Genomic DNA, 18978 nt, shown 5'->3' on the forward strand with positions numbered 1-18978 from the left:
TTCACATTGATGTTGAACATAAAAAAATTCTCAATGGGGAAGTCATTTGCATTTATACTATAACAGTACATTTTATTATTGTAGTTATAATTATAATTGGCCCCTTAAATGATTCAAATATGTGTGCCATATCTTGATAAATATGTCATATTAAGTAATATGTAATTTTTCAAAAGGTATGCAACTAACCATCTCAGCAGTCTATCGTGCTATATGCAGATGGGAGTTGGATTTCCAAATAATGGCAATACCTTTCTTAGCCACTGCTAAGGCTATTTTAACAAATGAAATTTGGAATTTAGTTAATTTATTTCTGATTTCAAGAACAATGCCCAAAGATAAAGCTCCGAGTCACCCGTGAAGGGCACCACTGTTATCCTTATTAATATTTCAGTAATATCATGCCTGAAAGGTCTCGTCTTCACACACATGTAAAAACATTCCTAATTCTGTCCCACACCTAAACATATCTGATATTTCAGAGTTTTTATTTATGCAACTTCTGTGGTGTGGGATATAATTGGTGTAGGAAATTATTTTGGCAGTTTCCGCAAAGCAGGACGTCAAGCGCTGAAGAGCTGGCTCTGAATGGGCAACTAAAGCGGCATCGTCTGCAAAGAGTAGTTCACGGACAAGTTTCTCTTGTGTCTTGGTGTGAGCTTGCAGGCGCCTCAGATTGAAGAGACTGCCATCGTGCGCTACCGGATGTAAACAGCGTCTTCATTGTTGGGGTCTTTCATGGCTTGGTTCAGCATCATGCTGAAGAAGATTGAAAAGAGGGTTGGTGCGAGAACACAGCCTTGCTTCACGCCATTGTTAATGGAGAAGGGTTCAGAGAGCTCATTGCTGTATCTGACCCGACCTTGTTGGTTTTCGTGCAGTTGGATAATCATGTTGAGGAACTTTGGGGGACATCCGATGCGCTCTAGTATTTGCCAAAGCCCTTTCCTGCTCACGGTGTCGAAGGCTTTGGTGAGGTCAACAAAGGTGATGTAGAGTCCTTTGTTTTGTTCTCTGCACTTTTCTTGGAGCTGTCTGAGGGCAAAGACCATGTCAGTAGTTCCTCTGTTTGCGCAAAAGCCGCACTGTGATTCTGGGAGAATATTTTCGGCGACACTAGGTATTATTCTATTTAGTAGAATCCTAGCGAAGATTTTGCCTGCAATGGAGAGCAACGTGATTCCCCTGGAAGTCAGCCTGAAGAAAACTGAGGTCCTCCATCAGCCAGCTCCCCACCATGATTACCAGCCCCCCCACATCTCCATCGGGCACACAAAACTCAAAACGGTCAACCAGTTTACCTATCTCGGCTGCACCATTTCATCAGATGCAAGGATCGACAATGAGATAGACAACAGACTCGCCAAGGCAAATAGCGCCTTTGGAAGACTACACAAAAGAGTCTGGAAAAACAACCAACTGAAAAACCTCACAAAGATAAGCGTATACAGAGCCGTTGTCATACCCACACTCCTGTTCGGCTCCGAATCATGGGTCCTCTACCGGCACCACCTACGGCTCCTAGAACGCTTCCACCAGCGTTGTCTCCGCTCCATCCTCAACATCCATTGGAGCGCTTACATCCCTAACGTCGAAGTACTCGAGATGGCAGAGGTCGACAGCATCGAGTCCACGCTGCTGAAGATCCAGCTGCGCTGGATGGGTCACGTCTCCAGAATGGAGGACCATCGCCTTCCCAAGATCGTGTTATATGGCGAGCTCTCCACTGGCCACCGTGACAGAGGTGCACCAAAGAAAAGGTACAAGGACTGCCTAAAGAAGTCTCTTGGTGCCTGCCACATTGACCACCGCCAGTGGGCTGATAACGCCTCAAACCGTGCATCTTGGCGCCTCACAGTTTGGCGGGCAGCAACCTCCTTTGAAGAAGACCGCAGAGCCCACCTCACTGACAAAAGGCAAAGGAGGAAAAACCCAACACCCAACCCCAACCAACCAATTTTCCCCTGCAACCGCTGCAATCGTGTCTGCCTGTCCCGCATCGGACTTGTCAGCCACAAACAAGCCTGCAGCTGACGTGGACTTTTTACCCCCTCCATAAATCTTCGTCCGCGAAGCCAAGCCAAAGAGAGGAAATTATATCTTGCATGTATAATTGATGTCATGCAATCCAAATGCCAATCAGACCAACATATTTCTATTATTGCAACAACTAGATCCAACTTATAATCTCCATCAGTGGCTCAATATCTGGGATAAAAAGCGCTGAAGACAGAGGACATGCCTGTCTAATCAAGCAAAAAATTACTGATATCTGATTATCATAAATCACAAGCCAAATTTCTAACTAATAAAGAGTTCTTATCGAATTTATAAATATTCTTCCTATACCAAATTTTTCCAATGTTTTAAATAAGAAAGAGCATTCTCATCATATTTTTTTTCTGCATCTAGGAAGATGGTTATATTTGGATTCAACTTTGATTTTCCCAAATGTATTATATTTAATAGTGGACCTAGACTATTTAAAGAATGTCTTCCTTTGACAAATCCCACTTCGTCTATATATATTAATTTTGGTAGTTATTGTCCACATCTATTAGCTAGTGCCTTTGCCAATATTTTATAATATGCATTCAGGAGTGTTATAGTTCTATATAATGAAGTCTTTAATGGGTCTTTACTTTTCTTCAGTAGCAGTGTAATTATAACAGTTGAGAAAGATTCTGGGAGGGTCTGGGTCTCCACCGCCCAGTCCAATATATCCATTACAAGAGGCATCAATAGATCTTTAAATTGTCTATAGAACTCGAGATGAAACGCATCCTCCCCCAGAGATTTGTTAGCTTGTAAAGTTATGAAAGGGGCACCTAAGTCATCCAATTCTCTATCTTCTAATTTTAGAAGTTCAACATTGATTATACGTTTATAATATTGGCCACTATTTTTATTTGTATCAATACAAAGAATAAATTAAATAATATAGTAACATAATAAACCATACAAAGTGATACAATAAATTTTTAATTTTCTCCCCAACCCCCCCCCCCAAAAAGAAAGAAGGAAGGAAAGAACACCTACTTCTACACATATATTATTAACTATATAATATTCATTGACTTTTTTTTATAATTACTGAGAGTGATGGGCAAAGTGGAAGACCTGGATGGACTTTTATTCATAAAATTCATATATGGTTCCAAAATTTTATAGAAGTTTCCAATTCGATTCCTTAAACTATAAGTAATATTTTTCTAAAGTTATATAACCTTGCATTTCAATATGCCATCTCTCTATTTTTAAATCAAACTCTCAGTTTTCCACATTACTGTTATACATTTCTTTGTTGTCTCTGTGGTTATATTTACATATTTTTCTTGATATTTATCCAATTTCAATTTTATATCTTCATATACATTCCCAAGCTGCTTTATAATAATTTTTAAAATTCAATAATCTTAGTCCTCCCTGATCAAATTTCCATGTTAATTTTTCAAGATCAATTCTTTACATTTTACCTTTCCAAATAAATTCTCGTAAAATTTTATTCAAACTCCGAAAGAACATTTCTGGCACATGAATGGGTAATGATTGTATTCTTGGAAAAATATTCATCTTAATACGATCACCCATCCTATTAATGTTATTGGTAAATCTTTCCATCTTCTCAGATCTTCCATCTTTTAATAGCGGTAACTTAAATAAATTATTTCTATTTCTATCAATTTTTATTCCTAAACATTTAATTGCTTCTTTTTGTCACTTGAATTTTGTCAATCTCTTACATTGTGAATAATCCATATCGACCACAGGCATCAGCTCACTTTTATCAACATTAACTTTATAATCCAATAGTAATCCATATTCCATTAATCTCATATTCAATTTATTCAACGAAATTTCTGGTCTTGTTAAATATACTATGACATCATCTGCCAACAAGCTAATTTTGTGTCTTTTTATTACCTCTCAAATCCCTTAATTTCTTTATCAATTTAATTATTTTTGCCAATACAAATTAAAAAGGTGATAATGGACAACCTTGTCTAGGTGACCTTTCTAACAAAAAGTTTTGATATTTGTCTATTCGTAACCACTTTTGCTTTCACCTGATCATGTAACACTTTTATTCAATTTTTAAAAGTATTTGGAATCCCAAATATATTAAGTACTTTAAACAAAAAAGTCCAACTCCAATTTATCAAATGCTTTATCTGCATCTAACGCAACCGCTACTGCTGGTATCTTTCTATTTTGTGCTACATTTATCAAACTTTAGAATTTAACTATATTATCTTCCATTCTTTTTTATTAAACCAGTTTGATCCATATTTATTAATTTTGGTAAAAATTTAGCTAACCGATTACATATTATAAAATTGTATCAAAATTATTAACTATTCAGTGGTGATATAGGTCTATATGAAGGAGATTGTTGACAATCCTTTGATTTCTTTGGAATTACTGTTTTTAACACTGTTTTGAAAGATTCTGGTAGGTCATGTACCTCTTTAATTTGTTCTAATACCTCCATTAATACAGGTACTAATAATTCCCTAAATTCTTTATAAAATTCTGATGGAAACCATCTTAACCTGGTACTTTAATGACATTAAGGTCTCAAAATATTATTTTAGAAACAGTATTTCATCATTCTACTTTTTCATCTTTATCTAACATTGGAAATTTAACTTGTCACAAATAATCTTCTAACTTATTATCATCTTTCAAAGATTCTGATTGATAAAGTTTAGCATAAAATTCCTTAAAATTATCACTTATTTCCTGCATTTTATAGGCAACTTGACTGGTACTTTTCTTAGTAGCAATTACTGTTCTAGAAACTTGCTCTCCTTTTAATTGCCATGCTAGTCAATTGAGCTCTTTCACCTAGTTCATAACAATTTTGTCGTGACCTCATTATATCTCTCTACATTCTGTAATTCTGTATTGTATAAAAACCTTAATTTTTTTGATTCTAACAATATTCTTTTCTCCTCATTTTTTGCATTTTATTTCCTTCTCCAATTTCATTATTTTTCCAAATGATCCACCTCTTTCACATATTCCTTCTTTGCATTTGAAGTTTAACCTATTATTTGACCTTAGATATACCTTTGTAGAATCCCACATTATAAACTTATTCGTTACTAAATCATTATTAGTATCAAAAAATTTATCGTCTCAAAGTCGCAAAATTCTTTTTTTCTTCAGCAATGTTGTATTTAATCTCCACCTATATAACCTATCTTTTGTTCTTGCACCAATAAAATTAACAAAATTTAAAGTGAATGATTAGATCCTACTTGATATTCAACCTTTTGCACTGTAGATTGAAGTTGTGCAGAAATTAAAACATATCTATTCGTGAATGTTTTGTGCTGAAAAGAATAAAAAGAATAATCTCTTTCACTTGGATGAATTCTTCGCCATATATCCACTAACCCCATATCTTTCATTAAATCCTTTGCTATTTTAGCTACTTTATTTTTCATCATTTTATCCCTGACCTGTTCATTTAGGGTCCAAATTAAAATTAAATCTACTCCTAATATAATTTTTCCCTTGGCATTTGATAATTAAAAAAATCTTGTACAAATTTACCATCATCTAAATTGGGTGCATATATACTCACTAAAGTCCATTATTCCAAATAAATCTGACAATTTAGCATAACATATCTTCCTGCTACATCTACAGTTGTGCCCAGTATTTTCACTGGTAAATTTTTATTTATCAACATTGCTGAACCTCTAACTTTTGAATTAAATGAGGATGCCATTACGGTTCCGACCCAATTTCTTTTTAATTTTTCATGGGTTTTTTTCTGTCAAATGTGTTTCTTTTAAAAAAAAAGAAAATGTCTATTTTTGATTTTTTCATATACATTAATAATTTGTTTTTATTTGATTCTGTATCCATTAATATTAATCAAATAAAATTCAATTTTCCAGCCATTGGATCTCTTTATTAAATCTCCTAACCATCCATCTTTCCACTCCCATCCCTCTCATTTTTACAACGTTAATTTTTTTTTTTTATAAATGTTCTTGAAATATTTAGGTGTATTGAGATAAACAAAAGAAACCAGAAATAGAACCTCCCCACAAAGGTGTACATTATTGAAAGTGCATCTTTAAAACCCTGATCTATACGAGTTGCAGTCAAAACCACACCAGCACTAACTCTCTCGAATTACTATACTGTCCCTTGTTGCATTAGATCTATATAATCTTTACTATTTACAAATTTTTACTTATTTATAGATCCTTCAGGTTTAAACATTCCTCGCTAATAATCTGTCAATTTTTTTTAAACATTTCCTTTATTCCCCTCTATATCATCAGCTACAATCATTCAGTATTATCTCTCATTTCAAACGTCGCTCACTACTTGTCTCTATTTCTCAGACAATGAATCTACAAACATCATTGCCTCATTGGGTTCCATAAAGAATTTATTTTTTCCGTCTAGAACAAAAACTTTCAATACTGACAGATACCTTAGGACAAAGGTATTTTCTATAATACAATTTTAACAGGATTGAATTATTTTCTCTTTTTCAACAAATCAAAACTTATATCAGGATAAAAGAAGATCTTATTTTCAGTGTAAATTAATGGTGATTGTCTTTTTTTCCACTTGTTTCACCGCCAGTTCCAAGATCTTTTCTCTCACTTCATAATAAAGCAATTTAACCAATATCGGACGTGGACTTTGATCTGGTTGTGGCTATATGAGCTCTTCAATTTCAACATCTCCTTGAAATTCAGTTACCCAGAAAGATTGCAGAAAACAACAATGCAAAAACTTCTTCATATCCTGACCTTCATTGCCTTCTTTAAGATCAACAATTTTTATATTATTTTTTACCGAAATTTTCTAAAATGTCTATTTTTTTAGTTAGTTGATCTTTTACTACAGCTGCTTCAGCTTGAATTTTTTTCATCTATTCTTTAACATTTTGAATTTCAAATTCATTTCCTTTATTTTTTTTCTTCCACAACTTCAAATTTCTTAATCGACTTGTTGCTCATTCTTTCCACCTTCTTGGTAAAATTCTTATCTTCATCCTGATCACTGGAAGCTTTTGGGCTTTTTTTTTTAATTGCCTCATTTTTTTTCTGTGCTCTGTGCTTGCGCGAGGAGTCACACATGTGCAGAGTCACTTCTTCTCCCATAGTAGACAGCCATGTCAGGGGAGGCCTTGTACAGCAATCTCCAAGGTCTCCCTAGCTCCAGGATTATCTCTACGAACTCCTACCTTATGGTCAGCTCCAGGATCCTCCTTCAAGGTGGGCCTCTCTTTATCCGTCTCTTTTTCTTGTTCAGTTTATTGTGGAGTTACAGCAGTTTTTTCTTTTTTTGGTGACATCTTGTTTATTGGATCTTCCAAAAACTTTTCCTTCTACTTTTTTTTAAACTTCAATCTTCAACTCTTTTTTTAAAAAAAACATTTTTGGAGAGAGAAGGAATTCACAGTCTAACCCCACATCATCACATGGCATGAGTTTCCTATTTTTATTGTATTTATCATTCTCGATAACTCTGCCTTTACGTGCCTGTTCTTGATGTGCCCGTTCTCCTAATTCATAATATTTTTATTTGGTTCAAAAGACATGAGACAACTGTCAACAAACATGTCTTGAAAACACTGAAAACCATTATCATACCAATTGACAAACATCAAATCATTTGAAGGAGGAGGAAATACATAATTAAATCATATAAAATTAGATAAGGAAAAACCTGTTAAATAAAAAAAAATTCCTGAATGAAACCAGATAAGCATGGAATATTTTACTTCAGGGCTGTATATCACTGTTAACTTTAGCTAAAGAAAAAGAAAGTGCTACTTCTAAAAAGGAAAAAAACAGAAAACTTCTCAGCCGACCTCAATTCCACAGAGATTGAAACCTGGTGGTCCAATCTATTAAAATAGTGAATCCAAAACAAAATAAAACATGTATTGATTGCCCAGAAATAGTATCTAAAATTCGGCAACAACAAACCTCCATTCCTTCTAGATCTCCGCAAATGAAACTTACACAGCCAAGGTCATTTGTATTGCACAATATAGGAAAATATAATAGAATCAAGGGGATCAAAAATCAAGGGATGAGAAATTGCAAAAAGTTCGGGTATGTGGCAGCCCGCAATTACGGAGATGGGGCCAGCACATCACGCGGACAGAGATCGCTAAAGCGACTCCCAGGACAATGAACAATAGCCCTAAAATGGCATTGGTCAAGCTGCCCAGCTAACTCCGCAGAAAAAGGCCGGGAAAGAAGGGCATTCATATGCATGGATGTTCCCGTCTGCTATTATTATTCATATGGATGATTCAGTCTATCAGCAAAAACGGCAGGAACTTGAGCAGTATAAAAGCAGCCTTTCCAGCCCTAATAAAGGAGTGAGCTTAACCTGCCACAATCTCTGTGTGCGCGTTTCTTAGTAGCGGTCGGCTACAGGTAAAATAATCATTTTAATAGTTAATAGTTAATAAAACCAACTAATGAAAAAGAGAAAGGTGACCATCTCGACAATGTCTGCTTAAATGGTTTTAATAAGTTTTTGGTGACAGTAATTCTAAGTAAACTGATTCTTAACAACCTTAAAAGGGATATTCAGGGGTAAAACTTCATTCGTTTAGCTTATACCCTGAAAAGTAACTGAATTATTATAGTAATGACAACATAAAAGGAATAGATACTTCCAGATTTGAGACAAATAACTGAGGTCATCCGCACATGATCCAATGTTATTTCTATTAGGAGATGCTAAATAAATTAAATTTAAAATAAAACTGAATATTTATCAAGTTAAATTTGTGTGAATTGCATTAGCTATAGCTAGAAAGTCATAACCATATCTTGGAAATCAGATATAAATTTGGGAATGGAAAGATGGCATGCTGAGGTTCAGAGCTGTATACCACTTGAGAAAATAATGTATAATGTAAGGTAAAACATCATGAGATGGGAATGTGTAAGGAGTTACCCTGTACAGGGCTGTAACAAGATGTGAATGCATCCTTGTACTTACAAGATAAGAGAGACATTGATGGATTGAGAGGCAGGAAGCTAGCAGGGAAAGGATAGCAACAGTTTTAGTCATTGGACAAGTAATGATATGATGATGTTCTAAGCATGTATCCAAGGGTATAAAAAAATCACCATTTTGCTGATAACGGCAGAATGCATTCTCCGACTAACATGGTTAGTTGCAAGTGTTACAATCCGGTAATAAAGAACAAAGAACCCTGATTTCGACTCAGTCTGGTGTTTGTCTCACTCATTCATGAACAAAGCAGACCTAACAATAATTCATGAGAGAAATATATATTTTTGAAAATATATAGCCCCTATTTACAAAAGGTGGATTTAAATATTTAATTGAATTTTTGATATTTTATTTCTTCTAAGGTCTCTATACATACAATATTATGAAATATTATACTAATAAAACTCCTGTTGAAAAGCTCTGGTCCCTTTCTTTCTTTCAGTAGGCAGTTAGTATTGGATGTGGTGGTGGGGGGGGGGGGGTGGTGTCTGGATTATATTTCTTTTTTTTTTCTCTTTTTTTATATACCACATGTATTGGAATTTGAGTTAAATACGTAAAATGAATACATTTATTGTGGCTTTAAATCTACAAGTAAAATATTAAATAAAGGCCGTCCTCGTATAGGGAGACTTTGTGAACTATACCCCCTCTAGATATCCCGGAGATGTCCTAGGAACAACGAAAAGCAATAGCTAACGGTTCTAAAGCTAAATCAAGAATGGGCTGAGAGGGTATCCCTGCCTCATTCCAAGATGTAACTTAAAGTAAATTGTTGATTATTTGTAACAACAGATAAAGAAGGTGAATGGTATAATAATTTAATCTCTGAGATGAAACCAGGACCAAAATTGAATCTTCTTAGGATTTCAAAAAAGTATTGCCATTCAACCCTAATGAAGGCCTTCCTTCTCTGCATCCAGAGAGATAACACACTCTGGGATTTTATAAGGTGAATATATTATATTTAATAATCTACAAATGTTTAAATATGAGTGATGATTTTTAATGAAACTGGTATGATCTTGCAAAATAATCAAAGGTAAAATATTCTCTAGTCTGTTAGCTAACACCCAATCTTAACATCCACATTAACATTCAATAATGGAATAGGTCTATAGGAAGTACATTCAGTTGCATTTAAAAATCAGGAACATTGAAGCCTCCTAGAAAGTTTTAGGCATAGTGCCCCTTGTAATCGGGAGGACAATAAGTGAGAAAAAGATTTTTTTTTTAAACTCTCCAGGAAAGCCATCTGGACTGGGCGCCTTTCCAGATTGGATAGATAAAATGGCTTAGATTTCCTCCTTAGAGACCGGTTAGTCCAATCTTACACAATGCTTTAAGAACGTGGTGTAAAAAAATCTTTAAAAGCACTAATTTCTCTATGATCAGTTGTGAGGATCCAGTTTTTTATGCACTTCTGCTATTTGTCTCCTGATGGAAGCGACTTTTAATTGATTAACCAGATGTTTTCCAGATTATCGCCGTACAGTTAAAATTTACTTTTAGTTCTTAAGAGCTGAATTTCAATCAGTTAGGTTAAAAGAAGGTTATACATTGTATGGTGATGCCAGTAGAGGACCCATGATTCAGAGCTGAACAGGAGTGTGGGTATGACAACGGCTCTGTATACGCTAATCTTTGTAAGGTTTTTCAGTTGGTTGTTTTTCCAGACTCTTTTGTGTAGTCTTCCAAAGGTGCTATTTGCTTTGGCGAGTCTGTTGTCTATCTCGTTGTCGATCCTTGCATCCGATGAAATGGTGTAGCCGAGATAGGTAAACTGGTTGACCGTTTTGAGTTTTGTGTGCCCGATGGAGATGTGGGGGGGCTGGTAGTCATGGTGGGGAGCTGGCTAATGGAGGACCTCAGTTTTCTTCAGGCTGACTTCCAGGCCAAACATTTTGGCAGTTTCCGCAAAACAGGACGTCAAGCGCTGAAGAGCTGGCTCTGAATGGGCAACTAAAGCCGCATCGGCTCCGAATCATTTGTCCTCTACCAGCATCACCTACGGCTCCTAGAACACTTCCACCAGCGTTGTCTCTGCTCCATCCTCAACATTCATTGGACCGACTTCATCTCCAAAATCAAAGTACTCGAGATGGCAGAGGCCAACAGCATCGAATCCACGCTGCTGAAGATCAAACTGCGCTGGGTAGATCACGTCTCCAGAATGGAGGACCATGGCCATCCCAAGATCATATTATATGGCGAGCTCTCCACTGGCCACCGAGACAGAGGTGCACCAAAGAAGAGGTACAAGGACTGCCTAAAGAAATCTCTTGGTGTCTGCCACATTGACCACCGCCAGTGGGCTGATATCGCCTCAAACCGTGCATCTTGGCGCCTCACAGTTCGGCGGGCAGCAACCTCCTTTGAAGAAGACCGCAGAGCCCACCTCACTGACAAAAGACAAAGGAGGAAAAACCCAACACCCAACCCACCAATTTTCCCTTGCAACCGCTGCATCCGTGTCTGCCTGTCCCGCATCGGACTTGTCAGCCACAAACGAGCCTGCAGCTGAAGTGGACATTACCCCTCCATAAATCTTCGTCCGCGAAGCCAAGCCAAAGAAGAGAAAGAAAGAAAGATACATTGTATGTAATTCAACTCTTTCCTTATATAAATACGGAATAGGAATGGAAGAATGCTGAGTCAATTTGTTTTAATCTTTTAAATTAACTCTTTTACGTTCTCTTGTTACTTTTTCTCTTCAAGTTTGCAGAATAGGATATAATTTGACCACTTAGGTAAGCTTTAACTGTATCCCATAATGTCAAATTCAAAATCTCATCCATTCACCTCAAAAGAGAATGTAATTTGCTTCTCTATAAAATTAATAAGAAATCTTTATCTGAAAGCAATGAGCAACGATGAGTTAAAACACCAGTGTTTGTTACCATGAGGAATGTAAGGAAAATTAAAGGGCAAAGATATTGGAGCTGGATCTTAATCTTATACGCCTGCCTTTAACCCAGCCTCCCCACATCCCATCATTGGCCTCACCGCCGCCACCACACTACCCGACACAGTCCTGAAGTGCTACTTCTGCAGGAGGGAGAAACACAGTCAATCCCTGTGCCCTGCGAGGAAGGCCCGATGCCAGAAGTGCGGAAAGAATAGCCACTTCGCGACCGTCTGCTGGTCCAAAATGGCCACCTCCAAACACAGTGCCTCATGTGAGGCCCAACCACCTTCCCAAAATTCGAATTACTCATCCTCTGAACTCTTATCCAATGAGAGCAAGGAATCAATCACATGGCAACACTTAACGTCACGATGCAAGTATCATGCGCTGAAGACTCCACCTCGCCGCTGTGACGCTGATCCCTGACAAGCCCCCCCCCCCCCCACCCCGCCCAACGGGACCTTCACGTCAGCAGGCACCAATGGACTGCTTGCATAATGACCGGGTCCCAGCAGCACCGGAAGACCCCATTGACCTGCCTGCACCACAAGTGTCGCCGTCTTCACAGCTCGCCGCCGACTCCAGACGGACACTGCCGCATCTCCAATTTGCTGCCGATGGCCCACCCACTCTGATGACACTGTGCGAGCATAACGTGCACCAGGCCGAGGCCCCACGATGCTCCACCCCTACTCCGACGACATGAGGATCCACCAGACAGCCCCCCAAGTGACAAGTGACATAATCACGCCAACCTCCACAGTCACCAACAGGCTGCAGCCCCACTCCCTGAATCGATTGCTGCATCAGTGACATTAAACCAGGACCAGCCGCACCCCCCAGCTAAGGCTATGGAAACGATTAAGGTGAATAACCAGTATGCTCACTGTCTTTGATTCAGGTTCGACGGAGAGCTTTATTCACTCAGACCTGGTCCAATGATGTGCCCTGGCAGTTCACCCAACAGACCAGAAGATCTTAATGGCCACAAGTGCCCACTCAACGGACATCAAGGGGTATTGTGTGGTGACCTTGAAAGTTCAGAGCATCAAATTTACAGGGTTTAAGTTGCTGGTCCTATCTCAATTGTGTGCACCTGTGTTGTTGGGGTTGGATTTCCAATGTCATTTTCTTTTCTAGGACCCTCCAGGGCCCAGAAAACTGACACTCCTCTGTCGAGAAGGAGGCCCAGGCCATGATAGAGGCTGTACATCGTTGGAGACACTACCTCACTGGCAGGCGCTTTACACGGTTGACTGACCAATGCGCTGTCTCATTGCATCACTGCATTATGGGGGTCCCCACTCTCCACTCTGTCTGCCTCCACTCCAGCCCAGAGACCTCCTCCCAGTGACAGCCCATGCCCCGAAGCTCCACTTGCAGCCTCTCCACCCTCCGGGTCGCTCCTCCAGCACTCTTCGCCAACCTTATCCTTGGCTAGAAACCGATTACCACTAAAAGCTGGCAGTACAGCTTTGGGGACAGAAAATTTATTAAAAGTGAGGTGCGCAGACTGCTGGATGAGGGCATCATCGAGCCCAGCATGTCCCTGGAGGGCGCAGGTGGTAGTTGTGAAGAATGAGGAGAAGCTGCGGATGGTGGTTGACTACAGCTAAATGATCAATCGCTTCACTCACTTGGACGCTTACCCTCTTCCGCGAATCACGGATGTGGTGAATCAGATCGCCCACTACTGTGTGTTTTCCACCATCGACCTCCGATCAACCTACCACCAGCTCTTGATCTGCCTGAAGGACCGCCCTTTCATGGCCTTCGAAGCAAACAGGCATTTGTATCAATTCCTCAGGGTCCCCTTCGGTGTCACAAATGGTGGTGCGGTCTTTCAGCGAGAGATAGACTGGATGGTAGACCAGAATGGCCTAACAGCTACATTCCCGTATCTGGACAATGTTACCATCTGTGGCCATGACCCACGACACCAACCTTGGGAAATTTTTCCAAATGGCTGAATCTGACCTATAATTTCGAGAAGTGTGTCTTCTGGACCACTTGCCTCGCAATTCTCGGTGACGTGGTGGAAAACGGGGTAGTAAAGCCAGATCCCGACCGCATGCGGCCTCTCATGGACTTCCACCATCCCAAACCCAGAAGGCACTCAAACGTTGCTTGGGGTTTTTTCCTATTATGCCCAATGGGTCCCACAGTACGCTGACAAGGCATGGCCACTAATTAAGTCCACCTCCATCCCCTTTAAAGCGGATGCCAGAGTGGCCTTCGACCACATCAAGTCGGACATCACCGCGGCCACTCTGCACTCCATAGACTAATCCATACCCTTCCAGGTGGAGAGTGATGTGTCCGACTTTGTACTGGAAGCCACCTAAAACCAGGCTAATAGGCCTGTCGCCTTTTTTTCTAGGACACTCCAGGCCCAGAAAGCTGAAACTCCTCTGTCGAGAAGGAGAGCCAGGTCATCGTAGATGCTGTACGTTCATTGGAGACATTACCTCGCTGGTAAAGGACTCAGTGTCATCATTGGCCAGATGCCTAACCCAGAACAGTATAAAACATCGATGCATACCACATTTTCTGCCACTTGGTTCAAGTCCTAGACATCGCTACATGCCAGGTCTCTATTGTGGACATAGCTGGAGGAGTTATGGGTAAGATGTGCACTACACTTTAAGTTAAGCCATCTTTCTTTGGCTTGGCTTCGCGGACGAAGATTTATGGAGGGGGTAAATGTCCACGTCAGCTGCAGGCTCGTTTGTGGCTGACAAGTCTGATGCGGGACAGGCAGACACGGTTGCAGCAGTTGTAGGGGAAAATTGGTTGGTTGGGGTTGGGTGTTGGGTTTTTCCTCCTTTGCCTTTTGTCAGTGAGGTGGGCTCTGCGGTCTTCTTCAAAGGAGGTTGCTGCCCGCCGAACTGTGAGGCGCCAAGATGCACGGTTTGAGGCGATATCAGCCCACTGGCGGTGGTCAATGTGGCAGGCAACAAGAGATTTCTTTAGGCAGTCCTTGTACCTTTTCTTTGGTGCACCTCTGTCACGGTGGCCAGTGGAGAGCTCGCCATATAACACGATCTTGGGAAGGCGATGGTCCTCCATTCTGGAGACGTGACCCACCCAGCGCAGCTGGATCTTCAGCAGCGTGGACTCGATGGTGTCGACCTCTGCCATCTCAAGTACTTCGACGTGGAGAGCGAGGCTGGTCGGGCAGGTAGGGTGGAACACTCCAATGAGTGTTGAGGATGGAGCGGAGACAACGCTGGTGGAAGCTGTTCGGCTCCGAATCATGGGTCCTCTACCGGCATCACCCCTGCATTAGAGTTACCGGAAATGGCAGAGGAGGGTACATTGAATGTGGAGGCCACTGGGATGAAAAGTGAGGATCAAGGGAATTCTAATGCTGTTCTGCTTGAGAAGGGAGTGTGTGTCAGAATATATATGAGGGAAATATGTGCATGGGTTCTAGAAACCATGTCAAATAGAAATCCATACTTCTGGAAAAGGGCCCTTTGAAAAGCTCCAGAACAGAATGCCTCATCTTGACAATAGCTGTGTTAGAGACACAAAAAGTGAAAAAAGAAATGGCATGAAAGGGATGGCATTCAAGCAGGAGGCAGTTGTGAGAGAGTCTCTGTGTCTATAGTATATGGCATATGGCATTGGCAAATGTAGTTTCTTTTGTCTTCAGATGCCAAATCTTTCTGTTTTCATACAGCAGAGTTGCCAATCAGGAGCAGATTGCTGCACTCCATAGTTAGAGGAGTGATACCCATAGGAACCTCCATGAAAGCAGATTTTTTTCTTGCATGAGTAAACCAGTTGCCAAGTAAAATAGTTCCCAATATGAACAGATTGCTCTCCTACAGGAAGATGCTTTTTTTTTTCCATAAAAATATTGCATTTTCACAGAATGCTTGCTGTGCAAAAAGGTCGGAATTGGAATGAGGGTGCCATTCCCATATTTTACCTCCTACAGCCCTAATAAATTTCCCAGAATGCCTGCAGTCTAAACTGAACTGCAGGCAATCTGTGAACAATGGGCTAATGAACAGAATGTCCAGCCTCCTTAAACATTGCACTTCAGGTATTCGATTTAAACTCAGTGTGATATGGATATTTGGAGTTTTGGTCTTGCCTGTATGAACAGCCATTCCCAGAAGGTAGGGAGACACTTCAGAAGGGAAAAATCATGCAAGTTCTAGGTTTTTTTTAAAAATCATTGTTTACTCAGTTCCATGAATGAGCAGGACATGAACATCTCCCCTCATGCTGTCAGTCTTTCACCTTGCTTCACTGCCAGAGACAAACCTCACAGAAAACAATCACAGACCATTCAAGTTGGCTCAGCTAGCAGTCAAGGTCCATCATGGGCAAGAGCTTCTCATAGACAATCATCAAGAACATCTGAATAGACAGGAGCCATCAGCGAAGTTTTAGAGTTGAGCACTGGTCCGTAAAACGGTCAGCAGGGAATATTATGAGGAAAATTATCATTCTCAAAAATATATCGTTTTTTTTTCATATATTTCAATTTAAATATAATTAACATTATTCATAATTCTTGTTACATACAAGTTCCTTTACTCATTAATCCATTTAACTTTGCTCTAAGTAAAGCAAAGTCAATGTTATAGAATGCTTCCCAAAGTGCAGATTATCTGCATGTCAATTCTCCCAGTCTGCCTTTGCCAAAGTCTATCTTATTTCAATGAAATTTAGCCTTCACACAATTTAAAAATGTTATTCCTTGTCTATCCATACTTTTTCCCATAACATCTTCAAAATAGTCTCACACTGACACTCCCTCTACGAGACGAGCTAGATTCTCTGAGGTTCATGAAATTTCTTTCCTTAAAACCCACTAACCCCATAGTTACCTTCACTGCACCTCTTCCCACCCTGCATGAATTCTATTCCTTCATCTCAATTCCTCCATCTTTGCCATATCTGCTCCCAGGATGAGGCCTTCTATTCCAGGTCATCAAAGATATCCTTTTTAGAAAAAAAGGTATCCCCTCTACTGCCATCATCTCAGCCCTCATCTGCATATGCCTTGGCCCTCCCTCCACACCCCTAACCCCCCCCCCCATCCACCACGATGCATCAAGGACAGGGTTTCCTTCATCCTTACTTAGCACTCCACCAGCCTCCTCATCCAACACATTATTCTCCACAATTTCAATGGGATCCTGTCAACCAGACAATTTCTTCTCCTCTCTCTGCTTTCTTTAGGTATTGCTACCTCCACAGCTCCCTCATTTTCATATTCCTTCACCTCAGAGTCCTCCAAGATCATCTTCCCATCTGGAGTCTGCACAGTAGAGCAGGATGAGATGTCTTCACGCTTCTTCAAAAATATTCACGCTGAGCTGTGATCCACAGCCTTAAGAGGACAGTTCAGTTACATCCTCACAGATGGGAATTCATAAATCTGCAGATCCTGTTATGCAGAATTGCACAACACAAGGGGGTACAGACAGAATGGCCTCCCAAAACTTCCTGTCCTGTCATCATGGAGATATTAAGACTATAGCAAGTGGAAATGTCTGCATCAGCCAATTACTCTGGGGGAACTGACAAACTCTATCTGTTCCTTTGGGTTGAGTAAGGTTCCCAGAGATGATGGCCTACTGGCTAAATTGTACATGGGTCTGCTGGAAGTATACACTATGCACCTGGCAGACAGTTATGTCAGATTCCATAAGAAAGGGTATCACCTTTAACTTCAAACAGAGGAGGGAAAATGAAGATATCAAGATTTGGAGACCCATATCATTGCTAAACGCTAACTACAAAATCCTATCCAAGGCCATCACCAATCAATTTAAATTTGCCCTGGGGCAGGTAATCCACCCAGATCTACATGGTTCCAGGCAGGAAGATCTGACAGATTTGTGCTGCTCAGGGACAGCATCACCTCCATGCAGCACAAGGGTTGACCACCTGTCTGGTCAGCTTAGGCCAGAAGGATTTCAACCTGATATCGCACACGTACATGATGGATGTGCGCTCCAAAATGGGCTTTGGAGAGGGAATCCAGAATTAGATTAAACTGCTCTATAGAGGTATCTGTAGTGCAGTCCAAATCAATGAGTGGGAAACAGATAGCTTCCCCATCAAGTCTGGAGTGAGGCAAGGCTGCCCGCTGCTTCCAGTCTTATTTGTGTGCTGCATAGAGCTCTTTGCCGAATCCATCATGAAGGACGAGGGCATAGAGAAGTGATGTCACCACACAGTGGAGGCACTCAGGTCAAGGCCTCCCTGTATAGGAATGACATCACCGTCTTCTGTTTGGATAGACAATTGGTCTGGAGACTGACCAGCAAATCCGGGGTAAACCAGAAGAGCGAGACAATGCTCTTCAGTAACTGGCCCGGTTAGTCCACTATCCCCTTCACAGTCAGATCAATTCCTTTAAGTGCTGGGGATCAGGTTTGGAGGGGCTGATGCATGCAAAAGAAATTGGTCGAAACGAGGTCCACCAAAAATTGGGTCTGAGGGCAGAGCTCCCTCTCAATAACTGAGAAGAGCCTGGTCATCAGGTGCAAGGTGCTTTCAGTACTGCTGAATGTGGTGCAGGTGTGGCCCATTCCCTGCACCACCTCCTGGCAGTAACCAGAGCAGTTTTCAGATTTATATAGGGGTCCAAAATGGATAGGGTCCAAAGGGGCACCAAGTACAAGTCATCAGACAATGGGGGTAAGGGCGCACCTAATATGGCCCTCATTCTGATGACCACCTTAGTGTGTGCTTCATCAGGCTGTGCATGGAACTAAAGTATGAGCGTGCAAAGTGCGGCTAAGTGCTGAGGTTCTACCTGTCCCAGGTGTTATGAAGGATAGGCCTGGCCCCTGTCACACAATGCCCCAGTCAGTTGGACTTTGCCACACCACCAAGCATTCATGGAAAAGTTTTTCCAGAACAACACCTTTGACCACAAGGCCATTAGGTAGTGGTCAGCCTGCAGAAACTGAGAGATGAGGATCCGGTGGGATGGTTCCCTTAGGAGACCTTCCAGGTCATCTGGCAGAATGCCTCATCGTCAGGGCTCACAAACAACCACCAAGACTTGGTCTGGC

General features: G+C 40.6%; 1 protein-coding gene and 1 long non-coding RNA gene across 17 annotated transcripts in view; one reads left to right on the forward strand and one right to left on the reverse strand.

Moving 5' to 3' along the window:
• The window catches only part of LOC138762625 (uncharacterized), a 64135-nt gene extending 49588 nt beyond the window's left edge, over positions 1 to 14547 (forward strand). Inside the window, exon 5 of the long non-coding RNA XR_011356982.1 lies at positions 14310 to 14547. This is a non-coding gene — a long non-coding RNA (uncharacterized lncRNA). The remainder of the gene's footprint in view (positions 1 to 14309) is intronic.
• The window catches only part of dock3 (dedicator of cytokinesis 3), a 939092-nt gene that overhangs the window by 872153 nt on the left and 47961 nt on the right, over positions 1 to 18978 (reverse strand). The window lies entirely within an intron of this gene.

This window comes from Narcine bancroftii, chromosome 5 (genome assembly GCF_036971445.1).
Source record: "Narcine bancroftii isolate sNarBan1 chromosome 5, sNarBan1.hap1, whole genome shotgun sequence".
Classification (NCBI taxonomy): domain Eukaryota; kingdom Metazoa; phylum Chordata; class Chondrichthyes; order Torpediniformes; family Narcinidae; genus Narcine; species Narcine bancroftii.